At 33.5% G+C, this 16,063-nt stretch overlaps 1 long non-coding RNA gene across 1 annotated transcript; it reads left to right on the forward strand.

Annotated features, from left to right (window-relative positions):
- The first annotated feature begins 3,222 nt into the window (after positions 1-3,222).
- Positions 3,223-13,884, forward strand: LOC311432772. Its single transcript, XR_014690317.1, has 2 exons — positions 3,223-3,399; positions 13,687-13,884. It is a non-coding gene; the product is annotated as an uncharacterized lncRNA (long non-coding RNA).
- Positions 13,885-16,063: the final 2,179 nt, after the last annotated feature.

Genomic DNA, 16,063 nt, shown 5'->3' on the forward strand with positions numbered 1-16,063 from the left:
ATTGTGGGCATTACAGTATTTTCTTTGGCATTTTTTTTGGCAACCTCCAAATGTTCTAAAGTCTAAGATGTACATGTATTAAATGTGCAATATCTATAGCTAACCAGGAAATAAAAAGGACTGGATGTCACAAACTGAAGTGAACAGAACACTGAGACCATCTGGAACATAGAGTCCAGCTCTTTTCATATCAGAGGTACCTATCTGGGATCTCATATCAGAGGTACCTCTCATATCAGAGGTACCTAAGGGATCTCAAGTGCAGAGAACTTACTTGTGACTCAGGTTCAAAGGGAATAAAGGTGAGGATGAGATTAAAATTTTTAGAGTGAAAAGTTAATAGAAAAGTTGTCACTAATACAAGGAGAATTATTTCTTCGCCTTAGAAAAGGATTTGTGTGTTAAGGAATGCTAGCAAAATAATACAATTTTTAATAACAACAACAACAATAATAATAATGATAATAATAAACAGTGTGGGGAAATGCAGATTTTGGGTCATCCTGAAAATGACAGTTACACTCTTGATTTTGTTGCTTATTCATATCTCTGCATGACCACTGACTGATGCTATGTTGTGTAATGCCTAAGCAGACAAATTCTTAACAATTACATGGTAGTGTGTCTGCCTTGCGAATTACAGACAAGAATGGGATGTTGGGCTTTTGAGGATGATGAAGCTGATAATACTGTTTCAAGGTTACATTTAAATATCCATTGCTAGTAAATGCACATATATACTTCTGTTGTTGTTGTTTCTAAACAATGAAAGGGCACTATCAACAGTGTGAGGGGTATAACTGGTTCTGTTTGGAATTTGGGTTTGTCTAATATGTTTCCCTGGAACTAAGAAGGGTATTCAGGAAAATTAAGATGGCATCAGAGTCTCTTACATCCTGGCTGTGAATGACTTGTTCATAGAATTGTGAATGGGTCAACCATCCTCACTAGTCTGAGATAAAAACACTTCAGTGCTCTGATGATGTTGCCATTACAAGTTGTTTCCAGAAAATTTTTAAATACGTCATAGTATTTTAATGAAGCCAATTGCAGAACAATTTATACGTGATATATAGCTCAATTTTTGCAAAATGTGTCAGACAACAAGTCAATCACAGCATTGTAGTCAGTGTTCAGAAGAGGGAACTCAATCTTCGTATCTCCAAATACCACAAGCAAAGAACAAAGGAAGTAGGATGGGGAAAAACAAAAGGATAGGAATGAAAATGTTCAAATGAATTATTATTCTCTGCTTCATTCTCTGCCTCCCTAGTTTTTTCATTTTCTTTTTCTTTTTTTTTTTTTTTATGTTCCTTTTTTTTCATTTTCTTTTACCTTGCTCTTTTTGTTTGTTTGTTCTGTAATTAGTGGCATACTACTATTGTTCTTGAATCTTTCAAAGATTTTTCTGGGTTCTGTTTCCCATAGCAAATAAAAGATAAAAGCTAGTTTTGTTGCACAATTCTTCTCTGTTTTCTTTCATGTTTGGACTTCCTTTAGAAAATAATAATAATAATGCTAGGATAAGATCTCCATATTCGCTTTCTTTTGTCTAATTGCTATCCCTTTTTCTCTGACTTCAGAGATCCAGAAGTCCAAATTGATGTGTTGGCTTCTTAAAGACTGTGGTTTTGAATGAATCCATGAATCAATTCTAAATTAAAACAATGAGTTTATCATATTGCTTTCAACTGCAAAATGTTAAAATACTTTGAAGACTTATGGTGGCAGAATGTGACCTCATGGAGCAGAGGTCCTTAACTACTGCATGTTAAACAGAATTCTTTGGAAATTTCGAATGGTACCAAATCATTATCACAAAAGCTGTTGTTACTACTGAAACCAGTTAGGGGAAAAAAAAAAAAAAGTGAGTGCCTGTGGAATTTCTGACAAACTTTAAAAGGAAAGTGAATAAATTACATATGAAATCATAGTCGTGAAAGCAACTTACATTAAAGCAGCAACTTTTAGAAAAACTCTGTACTCTGTGACCAAAGCTAGACATATTCACATATGGATTTTTATAGGGAAACAAAACTCAATGGCAGAGGAAGTGCCTTTGACATAGATTCATTTCTTATTCATATACATTTGCATGATGCATATTACAGAAATTCTAAAGTGGTAAATTCAGAAGCCTTGGATTCTTACCTCTGTCCACTTTCTGTTGTGATTCTCCATGTGTGCAGCAAAGTTTCAAGGCAGAGTTTTGTTTTACTGTTGCATCTCAGTAGTTAAACACCTCATGTACTGAGAAGGTAGAAACAGTTTTGAATGCATACAGCCTGAAGAATACAAATTATCAGAACACATTCAGACATGGATGTAATATGCTTTTGAACCAATTAATTCTGAGATGAAGAACTCTCATATTGTTTGCAGTCTTTTATATGTATCAGTGCAAAATGTACTAGGACACCTTGGTCATATAAACCAAGTCAATGAACAGAAAATTTTTGGCGTCTGGTGTCATCACATGTGAGTTTTTAATTGGTAATGTGGTAATGCTGTACTGTTTTGATTGCTTAAGCCTAGATTTGCAGAGTTGTTTGTGTCAGGAGGCACATTTGTTTTTCTCCTTTGTGCTTTTGTTTTCCAATTTCTATCCTACATCTCTGTCACTCCCATCTCTGTTATCTCTGAAAAACTCTGACATTTTTGAAATATGTCACCTCTAAATATGTCAGATTTGGTATTTCTTTTAACATTCCCCATGTCTCTGTTTCTTTTTTTTTCTTTCTTTTTTTTTTTTCAGATCTGGCCCAGTATTCCCTAAAATATTTTCTCATATGTATTCATTCAGTTTTGATGGCTTCCTTTTCTCTCCTTCTGTTGCAAACATATTTGAGTGAGTACATATAGTTAATTCAGATACTCACAAAACTGTACTAGCTACACACTTGAGTTTCTAAATGAAATACCAGAATGAGATACCAGACCACAGTCACTCAGTCTTATTGTATCACTGCATTGTTCCAGATGGCATTTTGCCGTTTCTGTTAAAGCAGCATTTTATAGCATCTTAACACCCACTGCCATATAACATACATTTTTAAGGACTATTGAAAGTTGCTTTTCCAAAGCCATGCCATGAACACTCTTTCCTAGAGCTTGTTTTCTGCCTATTGGAGGATGCCAGCTTCTGACTTCTCCTTCACAGACTCTGAACACTCCATGTGAGTAACTAAGACACGTACTCATTTCTACTCCTTCGCTCTCTTTAGCTTAGACTCTTGTAGTCCCTCTTACTGCGGCTGGCTTCCTTCTTTCCCTCAGCAACTATGCTGTATTCTTTGACACCAGCTCCGTGCATTGTACTACCATCCCCAGTTAAAAACAACCTGGAAACTATCTCCTGGAAAACTCCAATAACTCAAGATTCACAGTCACTAAGCACAGGTAAGGAAAAGTGTTCCATAAGCTAAAAGCCTAATTTCTCTGTATAGTAAATGGAGGTAGATGCCTCCTAATTAAGGTGCTCTGAGGTGCTCTTTGGAGGTACCTACTTTTATTCTATGGATACATAAAGAGCCTAAGCAATTATCTGAGGTTCTCAAATTAGGTGTCTAATGCATCAAGAAAAAAATTCTCTTTCCCTAGTTACAGTAAAATATTATGCACTGCAATCTGTATGTTTAACAATAGCTTTTTGGAAAGACCTCAGAAGAAAAGAAAAATAACATCTTTAAACAACTCAATTCTATATTCATGCATTTTTTTTTCCCTTAAAAGTACAGCAGGAAGTGAATTTTCAGTTAATTTGAAATTCTGCATTATTGACTTACTACATTATATTATGAATACTGGCTACCTATACATATTCTATAACGTACCATTTTTGTCTGTATGAAAATTTGTCTTTCTGAAGGTTTCCTTTTCCCTTCCTGTAATACTCTGAATTATCCCTATTTCCATGTAAAATGGTCCTTATATTTGTATTGGGGGGGCTAATGTACTTATTCTGTCTTGACCTAGATTTCACCAAAAAATAAAATAAAATACACACCTTTACCAACAATACCAATTATGGAGCAATCCTGTTGTAATACAGAATGGATCACTACTCTTTTTAATTTTTTTTTTCTGCATGATCATTGTAATTCATGCATCTTCCAAGTTAAATACATGGAAAAAGCAGACTGCTGCAATTCACACAGGAGGTTTAGAAGGCTGTTCTGTGGCGGATACTGTCTGTCAATGGTACATTGTTTCAGAGGGCAGTCATTTACTACTTTTCTGCTATCACTCTAACCATGTGTTTGATGCATAATAAATGAAGCTTGTCTCTGGGCTTGATCACCATAGTTTAAAGGCCACAAATAGTTTTCTGGTGGTGGTGGTGGTTTTGTTTTTTTGTGTGTGTGTGTTGCTTTTTAGCTTGTTTTAAATCACGAGCAAAGAGTTAACAGTTATCAACAGAGAATTTAGAGATAGAAAATAAATAGTAAAAGTAGGGATTTAGCCAAATAGGATCTGTATCAAGCTAATTTTTATTCCTGAAGAACATTTATATTTTGAATAGCAGAAAATGTTCGTGAATACCAGGAAATCAAAATTGACCTGAGAATATATTTATAAGGCATATATATATGTATATATATATATATATAAATAAATGCTTAAAAGCTTGAGATAACTTTTAGTCAGATTTGCACACTGCCTTTATTTAAGCCCAACAAGACACCTGCTATGTTAATGAATTAATGCTCTTATAAATCTGTTATTGGCATTTAAGCTATTACTTAGAGAACAAGAATGTGGGATTCTATTGTTTTGTTTTTACTTAGTGTTTTGCCTGTCATAGTAAGTAAATGTAATCTGCATTATTAGTAAGTGTCAACAGCATATTCTGAGCAGAAGGCAAATACAGCAGGTGGTAAAAAAAAAAAAAAAAAAAAAAAAAAAAAAGATGGCTGAAAGCAGAAAAGCAAAACAAATGATTGCCAGGAACCACTAATCTAGTTATGCATAAATTTAAGACAAATTAAAATGCATGCAAAGCTTTCAGTGAAGGTGAATATTTGACAGAAAAGGAGATAAACTGACCAATTGTTGTTGTAAGACCATTTGTCATAAAGCTCAAGTGCTGAATACCCTTTATAATTCTCTAATTGCTTTGATGTAGCTTCTATAAACTTAACCTGCCAGACATTTTGAACCTCCTAAGTAATGGCTCATCAGACAGTGAACTTAATGGTAGAGGATCATTGCTTCATTTACTAACATTCAACATAGGTGACCCTTTCAGTTTACCGTACTTTCCAGTGGCCACCATTTAAACTTTTTTTTTTTTTTCCCAGGTAATTATAATCTACATGGTCTTTCTTCTGACAGTTAAAAGTATTAGACAAAATGCTCGCAGAGTGATAAATTAAGTTGTGCCAGCTGCTTATTTTATATCTCATAATAATCTGTCTTTCGGTAACCCATACCAAAAAAAAAAAGTGTATGCAGACTTTGCCAATGAAGCAACAGCTGTTGGCTTCTTTTCTTTTTCTTCCATTTCAGATGATGTGTGTGGGTTGGGACAAATTTCCCAAGCCCTTCTACATCTCCCCATAGTCTAGAAGGCAGGCTGCCTGGAACTCAACACAGAATTTCACTTCTCCCAAAGCTCAGTAATTCCTCATTCTGGATATTCAACTTTTGGCATTCAACAGAAATCCTTTCAAAACAAATTTTTATAGTGCAGGCTGTAAATAGCTAGACCTTAAGGCATTAGGTGACTGCTACTAAACTGTTCTGAAAATTCATCTAATCCCAGTAGAACAATTAACTTTGTCTCTTGTAAAACTCTGGAATGACTTGACCCAACAATCTAAATATCAACAACAACAAAAGTTTGCTTTGTTTGAAATTCAAGAACAAGCTAACAGAAGCTGAAGTAACAAGAACTTTCTTAAAAGTTCTCTCAGATGTGTGTTTTACCTGCTTACCAGACAAATTAGTGTACCCTCAAGGCTCGCTGAGACATGGGTTGTCTGCAGAGTGTCCAACTGCTCACCACTTCTCTGTCCTATCTACATCATCTATATCCCTTTGTTTATGTATTCCTACATCAAAGTCTGCATAAATGTAACACATGGAGAAAAAAAAAACACACACAAGAAAAAAAAAAAAACAACAACAACAACAACAACAACAAAAAAACACACAGGGGAAAAAAGTGGGGAGTGGAGGAGGAGGAAGAAGAGTTTATGACAAGCAGGAATGCCAGCCCTCTACAACAGATTAGGCTCCACACAGATAAAACTCCTGTGGAGATTTTCTGAAGTTCCACCTCCACAGAGTTAAGGAACGTTACAGAAAAATAACAAACAAACAAGCAAACAAAACATCACAAAACATCAACAACACAGAACAAACAATCAAACCCATATTTACTCCTTGCTCTCATCTGGATGGTACTACAAAGGTGTCAAATAGTCCTAGGTAATGCAGGGCAGTAAGGCTCATTTCAGAAAGTCTCCAGCACCCTGTTGCAGATTTCTGGCTGCCTCTACCTGCCACTTGTGCCAGTGGGAGCCAGAGCAGCCATTAGCAGCATAGCAGAGAGAGCGCCAGGATCCCTTGGAGCTGCTAAACTTCCAAGGAAAAGAATTACAGAAGAGCTCCACAGGAGCTCTGCAGCATGCAGTGAAGTTAGTGTTCAGATACTACAGTGTAATTAAGGCAACTGGGGCATGATATTTCAGGTCGTTCAAAGCAAAATCCTAGATAATATTAGTCTTCGGTTATGCTTTGCATAGAAGTTTTTCCTTCTTGACAGTTGGACAGGACAGATGGTCTCAGAGCCTTGTCATCATTACACAAAACACTGTAGAGAACTCTTTAAGTTGTGATGTCTCAATTACATTTTTGAATTTACAGCATTGTGATTAATAATTTTGTCTATAATCTGAGTAGCTTTCTTTTGAGAATCGTAAAGAAAAGCTTTATTCATACTAGATTTGTAAAATCACCTTTATCGTGAAGAGTTTTAATTATGATAAAGGACCTGATACCTTCCTGCTTTTTGAACATTAATTTTGCTGTTTCTTTTGAAAAGAGCCCTTACTTTACTGATGTAAAATATTCATGAGTGCATAGGTGAGTGTGGAGATTGACAACAGTCACATGAGAGAAATGTCTCATCGCCCAGCTGCATTTGAAACACCAGTAAGAAAATCCTGCTCTCGTTCCTCCACATTTTAAAGTACTTTGGATCTGTCTATCTAAAAAATTTTAAGAATCATTTGATGATCTTCCTAGCTCTATCAGTCCTGTCAGGGCTATTGTGCCTTGAAGCATAAATTTTATGGGACAATATATTTGTATATTGTATTACAGAAAAAAAAAAAAAAAAGAAAAAAGTACTCTTTCTGCAGTTTAAAGCTAGAGAGCTTGAAGGAAATATAAAGATAAATAAACTGCCACATTTCCTTTTGTTTTCATTAATAGAAAAAGTACTTCTGCTTGCTGACCTAGATATGCCTGTATTTCCCTATGCAATCTCCTGTTACATTGCAGGATTCACAACGATCAGTGGACATTGAAGAAAATATTTATTAAAAAAAAAAAAAAAAAAAAGAATAGTTTTATGTCTATTAATATTCTTTGTGCTTTGGGAAAAAAAAGAAAAAAATGATAAAACTGAATCTAATCTTACAGTTTAAAGCATAAATTCTTTTTGTTGCTCTAGGGAATGACTCCTATGCAAACAGGTCTGATAATAATTACACAATAGTGTATACTGGAATAGAAAGGATTCATCTTTCTTTAAAGTAGCAGGTATGTCTCCTACTCCTCATAGATAGAGACCTAGATGGAGATAGTGATCAAACATAGTGTGACAATTCCCGCAACGTCTCCCTGTGGGAGCTATTAAAATTCAGTTTATTCACAGAAAAAGTCTTGAATGCCTAGCCTGGTAAACAGCGAATGTCAATGAGGAAATATGGAAGTAAATCTTGCCAAACAGTAGAAAACATGTTTCATAGATGCTCCTGTGATTATTTCTTCACTGAAATATATTTTTTTGTCAACAGTTTTCTGTTAGCTAATCGAAAGTGATGGGTAAATCAGCTCTCCATGGTCTCAACCTGGAGATTCTTTTTTGTACCAGCATCTTATAGACATATAGCTCTAAAACCATCAAGGTTTTACTTGACTTTACATCTTCTACTTGCTTCCAGAAAGTAGAAGACAAAGTTAAATGGTTGGAGAGTAGCTAGAAGAAATAAATGTGACATTGCCCAGGAATCTCAGGACCAACTTGGTGGAAAGATAAAAATGGTTGCAACACAAATTCCAGACCTGCAGTACTCACTTGAAGTCTTTATTGCCTTTATAAGGTTTCTATAAACCCATTTTTAATTTATGTAATTCAAAAACATCATTCTTCATGAAAGATTTTTAATAAACAGCAGTTACTGGGAGTTTACTCTTAATTTTTGTTAATAATAAGAGAGCTGCACCATACTCTACAGAGAACATTCTGTTAGAACACAGTAATTACACTTAAACCATCAAAGGTTACCTGCATTCAGCAACCATCATAAGATTCATGATGGTGATGATTATGCTGGTGGTATTACATATTTTATCAATCGATATTTGAAACACTTTGCAAACTGAAAAATTTAACTTTATGCGTTACGCTTTTGCATTTATCACGAGATAGAAAAATCAACAGTAACATGGAATCAGAATGACTTTCTTATATGAGAGCTGCCCATAACACCAATGGCACTTCTTAGATAGTATGGAGATTCCAAGAATGTCATATATTTGTTAAAACACAAATGACACAGTTCACTGTGAATGTTTACTTGTTAGATTAGTTGAATATTTGCATATACATATTAAAATACAAAACTGTGTTTTACACTTTGATCCTGAACATGGCACTTTACTGTAGTGAAACAAACCTCTCTTAACACTACATGCAACAGCAAGTATTATTTATTTATTTGTTTTCCTCCTGATTAATCCTTGCAATAGGCTTTCCTATGTAAATAATACCCCTGGTACTCACTATCATTGCAATAATATTGGAAACACTGTTATGCCCCTGACAAGTCAGTAAGAAGTGAAGCCTTCCAGTATTTTACTGATGCTCTCAAAACCAACTGCAAAATAGATTTGTATATATATAAGGACTATAGATACCCTCTAGATATAGATACCAGTATAAATACCCTCTAATTGGTGTGTCCAGTTTAGAATTACTATCTCATGTCTTTTAAAAACACTCTGCAGTTTTATCTGTGGTCTTTCCATTTTCTCTAAGTAAAATCCTGGAAAATGCCAAACGTTTTTATTTTTAGTATGCATTTTTATAAGGCACTATTTTAATACATTCAATCAAATTTGATATTACAATTATTTCTCTAGGAACTTTATTATTTTTATTTAAGTAGAAGAAGAAGAAGAAGAAGAAGAAGAAGAAGAAGAAGAAGAAGAAGAAGAAGAAGAAGAAGAAGAAGAAGAAGAAGAAGAAGAAGAAGAAGAAGAGAAAAACTTGTAAAACAACCATTCAACTTATTTAATTTTGAATATGTATATATTAGTTATGTTACATTCCACTGTGCATGACAATTACTGGCTTTTTTTTTTTTTTAGTATTCTATTTGCTAGACTTACAGATGGCTTTTTCACCACCACAGCTTTTCTTATCTTTCTTCCTTTTACTGAGACCACTCGAGGACCTTAAGGATTCACCCAAGTCCCACCTGCAGGATTCATAAGAACTTTTTGAATTTTAGCATTTGTCAAATTATTCAAGGATTGAGAAGTCTATTTTGTATAAATCTATACTTGAACAACTTGTAGCTAACATATATGCAAAGATACTGTCTTACATGAGCAATTTTAATGCTAAGTAGTTTAATGCCTAAAGCATTTTAAAATGGACAAGTTTTCATATATCACAAGTTCATTTGCCAAACTTAAAGATTTCCCCAAATCCTAGGTCAATTAACCTATAAAAAAGGCAAAACATCACATGAGACTACTCTTAGACCGAGAAGAATTTTATTTTTATTTAAAATATTGAAGTTAGCTAGGATTCATTAGAGGAAAGCTAATTACAGCCCAGAGTATAAACGTCCTATCTCCAGTTAATTGTGATTGTCACATAAGCCTAAATGGCATATTAGCAGTGAAGCATTTCTGAAACTAAGATTTAAAATATCATATTTGGACCAACTTTTTATGACCTTTTGTCATGCATTCATCACGCATTTTAACTAACACTAAGCAATCAGATAATCACATTGATCTTAAGGAACAATTTGCCTAAAACGTGTGTCAACATAAAACACATTGCGCACCAAGGTATTCTGGAAAAAAATGTTTCATATACAAAACGTGGATTATTATTAGAGTACTCTAAAGTGTTTTAAAGATTGAAGTAGCTATTTCTCCAGTAATACCACAACTGAAATCAAAACACTATCTGGTTTCATTTCTGTATACTTATCTTAATCTTGAGATTATTCTAGATGACTACTAATTTGCAAAATCTTCATACAGCTTCTGACTGAAATAGTGCATATATACACAGGGAACCTGGGTTATTTTATTTGAAATTTAACTTTTTTTTTTTTTTTTTTTTTTTTTTGAGAGAGAATCTCATGTTAGCTTTTAACTGTCAGTTCCGTATAGGTCAGCAATATGTACATCTAATTGGTATTTTTCTTCTTTAAAATAATTTTTATACCTTATAGCTAGCCACAAATATTGAGAACTTCCTTCCTGTTCTTGCAGTTGCAGATCAACTTTAAATATTCCTGCCTTTTCACTTTTTCATCTCTTGCATCTAAGAACTCTTTAGAAATTTTGAATGAATTAAAGAAGAAAGCTTCTGTTGTGGTTCGACCCAGCAGGCAACTAAGCACCACAACACCACATTCCACCATGTTTGCTCATTCCCACAGAGTGGGATAGGAAATTGGAATTGGGAAAAAGGAAGCAAAACTTGTGGGTTGACATAACAACAGCTTAATAGGAAAGAAAATGGAAGGAGAAGGAGGAGTAGAAAAAGGAGAACGAGAGAATACTACAAATACACAAACAAAAAAGATGTCCTGGTTCTGTCTCATGCCAGCTCCTTGTGCACCCCCAGTATCTTTGCTGGCAGGACAGAATAAGAAGATAAAAAGTCGTTGGCTCTGTGTAAGCATTACTCTTTAACAACTGAAATATCAGTATGTTGTCAGCATCATTTTCCTCCAAAATACAGAACATGGCGCCATGGTTGGACAAGATGATTTTGGAGGTCTTTTTCAACCTTAATGATTCTATGATTTTATTATTCTATACCAGCCACTGTAAATAAAATTAACCCTATCGCAGCTGAAACCAGAACATTAATGTCCTGGTTCATAACATCGATGTCACACAATGTTAAGTCCTTTTAATAATAAACTAAGGTACACAGAAGTTAACTTTCCTAAGACCTAGTCAGGAGATCTCTAACAAAATATGGATTGAAGTCAATAGCTCTTTGTTTTATAATGTGTAACTTAATCATAGACTATCTACACAATCTGTTTTTTAAGCTACCTTTTAATAAGGTTAACCAGTTTATTCAGAGCTTTTAATAAGCATTCTGTTACACTTGGCTCTGGGAATATGTTAAGATTTTGCAGTTGATTCATTTCCTTGGCTTATCATTTGCCTTTAACTACCTTTTCTTTATTGTAGGAAACCTTAATTTTTATCACAGCATTTGATTTTCTCTTTCTTGATGATTAAATTAGCAACATTTTACAAAAACGTTAAAAAAAAGAAAGCTTCAGTAACAAGAACAATGCATCTTTCACTAGGAGTTTTAGCTGCCCGGAAGATTAACTGAATTATTATTCTACTCCAATACTGAGAAGCTAGCAACACAAAAAGGCAAGCCATTTCTTGCATTTAAAAAAAACATATGGAAGTTTCTCCCTGCCATACACAGGAAGTCAGAAGAACCCAGAAGGAAAATCCAATCCATATGACAAATACCTTATTCGTGTGAGCAATAAAGCTATGGGGAAAAATAGCTTTAATAAAGACAGATTTAACTGGGAAGATGAATGGCCATTACCAAAAATAATCCAGTGTTTTATTTATTTATTTATCTTTAATTGGAGTTATGAGTTAAAAATATATTTGATCAAAACCATACACATTTATAAACAAATCATACACAATTATGGGTACAGTCAAGTCATCTTCAACAGATAATGTCTGGGTGTGGCTTACCAGTCAAGGTAGAGGAAGGCCCAAGGAGGGAAATAGAGGGAAATACAGATCTTCCCCCACACTCCTGCCACTTTCTCACATAAATAATGCAAAATATTTTTAGTCTTTTTTTTTTTTTTTTTTTTTTTCTGATTGTCTATGGCAGCTGGCTTTCTAAACTGCCCAACCGCTAGCCAACCAAAGCAATCCCCAATGCAACAGAGAAGTTAGTGGAGAAGGTCAAGAGGTCTGTCCATATCATTTTACATGGACATGCTGTTCCTTGCCATAACCCTAACTGGAATACATTTAACTTAAACAAATACGCACGGAAGACATAAAATGGAAATTTATCTGTGTTTTTCTTCTATTTGGTGCAAACAGAGGTTATGAAAATAGTAGAAAGTGTGCTAAGATATTGGTGAGACTAGATCACTGATCATTTACACAGCTATATTGTTAGGTGGAAGACATAGGAAAATAGACTACTAGTCTACTCCGAATGTCTTAGGGGAGGAAAAAACAAATCTTAAATTTAGTGGTTGGCCGATCATCTGAAAAACTGAGTTTGCATTATCCTTTTCCAATGTTTATTTTCTACTGACACATTTTTAAGCAAAATTTATCCTACCTGGAGGCAAAATGAACATTATTTCTGATGTTTCCTTGAGTGTGAGATCATTGCGGAGGATAATTAATATCAATATTTTTTGATAACTTGTGCATGCATTTAAAGAAGTACTTGAAGTTCCTTGTTTCACATGACATCTGGTATCCACTGGTTGCAGAGGCTCAACGTATAAAAAAATTTGAAGTATTTACACGTGTCTGATTTAAATTTGTGGCAATTAAATATCAATTTCTATTCCTTTTAAAAATTAAAATATTTTAAATAAACAAAAGTAAGTATACAGATCAGTTTTAATATTTTTGTGGCTTTCATTATTTTGTATGTTTTGTATGTACATCATATCATCTTGCATAGTGATATAGTCAACTTTCAGGATTTGTGAAGAGTATTTCCAAATTGCTAATATCTGTCATCCGTAAGAGATAGGAAAGATGCGTCTCAGCTATCCTTTTCATTTCTTTCTCCATCTTCTAACATGCTGAAATTTGTTTTTGTTTCAAGATAAAATGAACAACTGACATTTTTCTTCACATAAGGGAAATACCATATTTTTATTAGGAGCCATGTATTGTTTTAATAAGATATACAGTTTGTAGTATAGAAATATGCAATATAACACATAAATGAGTATTTTCATACAACTGGAGCTGACAGTTAAGTCACTAAAAAGTTAAGTAAACAAATTCAAACTGATATCTATCAGAAGCAATAATGCTATGTTTATTTTTTAGAGGCATGTCTTTGAAATAACTTCAGGGAGATTGAAATATCCTCTTAAAACATAGTCATTTCCATAAACCTTTTTTTTTTTTTTTTTTTTTTTTCTTTTTTTCTTTTTTTCCCCTTAGGAAAAACTATTGCTGAAATATTTTCAACCACTTCTGGAAAGTACTTCCTTTTCTTGTTCCAGTGGAGATGACCTTCCTATTACATTTGTCTTCCAGAGTCCAAGAAAACACTGGGAGACTTCCCTGAAAGACCAGACTACATGCCTAGAAAATATTACCTCAATTCCTTTTAAATAAATGTATTTTCCATTCTAGCAATCTAAGGCTTGGAAGAAAGTGATGATTAAGACATTTTCAACACTGTTATATGATGCAGATATATTTATATGTATATTATAATAAAAGATCACCCATACATCTTAAAAAAATTCACGTAGAATAAAGACTATGACTATATGACTGAACTGAGTATGCAATCTACTTTTTGTGGGTGTTTTTTTTTTTTTTTTTTTTTTTTTTTTTTTTCCAGCCTTCTCATTAGCAATCCAATTTGTTTTATGCAAGATCAATTTTTATATATTTTTATATAGCCCATGTAATCTTTTAATCCTATCTATAGCTACCAATATCTGAAATTCAGGAATTCAGGTAAAAATTCAGGCAACTTCACTTTCCCTGTTAACCCAGGGTGAACTTTTTAGAATTTGTTCCCCTCTAAGACAAAGCAATGTTTTTGTACTGAGATAAATTCCTAACAAACCCCTTCTGTCCTCAAAAGTATGTAACTGGCTTGTGCTTATGCTAATTTGATGCTGTGGGATCATAACCCCCTACTGATACAACAAATTTTAAAATGTTAACAAAATTACTGTAAGCACTGCAGAAAACGTAAAATAAAAGGTTGCTGTTTTCAAAATACGCCATTCTTGAAAACATGCTGTGGAATTCTTGGTGTGTGCATTCATCTAATATCAACTTATTTTCAAGATAATCATGCAATTTAATAAAAGAAACTCTGCAGGAATATATATATATATATTAAAAAAAAATCATTCCTCTTCTTACTCCTCTTATATGGAAACAGTAAGATGTAGCCTTTGTTTTCTTAATCAACTGAAATTTACTGAGATTTTCCTACTTAAACTTTGTAAGGCTCGTGTTTGCCCCTAAAGGGACTTGCATCCATTTAATGTTCAGATTGTTAGAAAATGAAGATACTCCAAGGGCAAAACAATAAAAAATAAAAATAAAGTAAAATAAAATAATAACAATAATAATAACAATAGTAATAATAATTATAATATTAAGTCCTGTCGTTCCTCCATTCCAATTAATTTCTTCACCGTAATTCACCAATACACCCTAGAATCAGTTTATTAAAATTTGGACTTACTAAAATGACAAACTTCACAATTTTCTTGCTTTAAGTTGAAATAATGTAATAAATCGGTGTAATATTTCTCCCTCAACCTCCACCTTTTGCCCTTATATATAATATAAGGGCAAAATATAATATATATATATATAATATACATATATTATATATATATATATAGGTTTAAAGGAGAAAAATACTGTCTGCAATAACCTGATGAATGGTCAAGTCAAGCTTCATCTGATCTGGTAATAGGTTGTTTTTATGTTAAAACAGACACTGAAAAGAGTATGAATTTTGATGAATATGTCTTTTTTTATTTTCTTAACAATTGCACAGTGTTTGCAAAACTACAAAGAAAAGCACAGGGAAGTAATTTTTAGTGACAAGTATGGTGTTAAATTTTCTCCAGAAAATTGTACATCTGCTTTTTCCCCCATATATTCTGGTACATACTCTTAGGGAAGAAGTAAAGAGATAAATCGAGGTGCAATCCAAAGAGATTTACAGGAAGAACAATTATATTTTGTCTGCACAGTTCACTTAGCTTCATGCTGTTTATTGTTGCCTCCATGTTCGCTACTTGCATTCTCTTGGCTCTTGTCTTCTAATTCTAATTGAGACCTCTTCATAACGTCTCTAAAAGCTTATTAGGATTATAGATTAACAAAAAGGATTCATATACATGTATTTCACAAAGGTAACCTTTCACAATTTTATAGGAAAAATTAAAGTAATTTTGTTATTTAATTGCAAAATATGTAACCTCAAGCCTTCTGTAGCATGAAACCATTAAAGATGATATTTCAGTTGCATTTGCCTATGGATTGATGAGCTCTGAGAGTAAAGCACAGGCAACTATCAAAGCATAGGCATCTTCCCAGGATCTTCATACCTAATTACTACAAGTAGAGTAGGAAGATTCCTCCAGAGAGGGACCACTTTCAATCTGTATCTGACACATAGAAATTAGTTGCCTAATGGAATGGAATAGTTCTGCAAATTAAAGGAATTGAGTAAGCTTTTTTTTTTTTTTTTTTTTTTTTTTTTTTTTTTATGTAGGTTCCTTCTAAATTAATTTTAATTTTGATTCAAATGTGAAGTTGGTGGCATGAAGAAGTC

The sequence above is a fragment of the Aythya ferina genome, assembly GCF_964211825.1.
Source record: "Aythya ferina genome assembly, chromosome: 2".
NCBI lineage: Eukaryota > Metazoa > Chordata > Aves > Anseriformes > Anatidae > Aythya > Aythya ferina.